Source organism: Moschus berezovskii, chromosome 7 (assembly GCF_049115385.1).
Source record: "Moschus berezovskii isolate FMDL1 chromosome 7, NW_MosBer_1.0, whole genome shotgun sequence".
NCBI classification, from domain to species: Eukaryota; Metazoa; Chordata; class Mammalia; order Artiodactyla; family Moschidae; genus Moschus; species Moschus berezovskii.
Window position 1 is genome coordinate 86191534 of NC_142466.1, and position 701 is coordinate 86192234.

The 701-nt window shown below is 35.0% G+C and overlaps 1 non-coding gene across 1 annotated transcript; it reads left to right on the plus strand.

Moving 5' to 3' along the window:
• The first annotated feature begins 322 nt into the window (after positions 1 to 322).
• Positions 323 to 424, plus strand: LOC148777392 (U6 spliceosomal RNA). Its single transcript, XR_016037950.1, has one exon. It is a non-coding gene; the product is annotated as a U6 spliceosomal RNA (small nuclear RNA).
• The last annotated feature ends 277 nt before the right edge of the window (positions 425 to 701 follow it).

The following is a 701-nucleotide window of genomic DNA, read 5'->3' on the forward strand; positions in this document are numbered from 1 at the left end:
ATATAGTGTTAAATGTCAATTTTATATCAGTTTTTTAAAAAAGAAACTGCTTATGACACAGGACTGTTCCATCAACAAATTGTTGTGCTGTGGTTTAGTTGGCAGCTGTTGCTTGCTTGCTTTCTATTTCTGTCTCCCTCTTTTTCCTTCTTTCTTCCTCCCTCCTTCTCTCCCTCCCTCTCCGTCTTTTTCTCTCTTTCTTTCTTTCTCTGCAGTACCCAAAACAAAGGGATGCTAACAATCAATGATGTCTTGTAGTCAATGAAATATATTGAATCGCTTCTTTGTTAACATGAAAATGTATTTCTGACCCATTTTAAATGTTCCTTTCAGGGGCACATAAAGTAAAATTAGAATGATGCAGAGTTAGCATGGCACCTGGCTAAGGATAAACAGACAACCTGGTGAAGTGTTTTACATTTTTTTCCTTTTCTTAATCTGAGTGTTTATTTGTGAATACTTATCCAGCTATAAACTTTATGCTTTGTGCATATTTTTCTCAATGTGCCATGCTTTAATGTAAGTTTTCTTAAAATACCAGCATATAACAGAGTTTGCATAGTATGGATCCCATTTTTGAAATGATGGCAATTTACATGACTTCTTACATTGGTGCACATATTTCTGTATGTCAGCCCAGCATCCATATGTCACAAGAATTATGGAAAGACAGGTAACTTCTGCTTTTTTCTTCACATTTT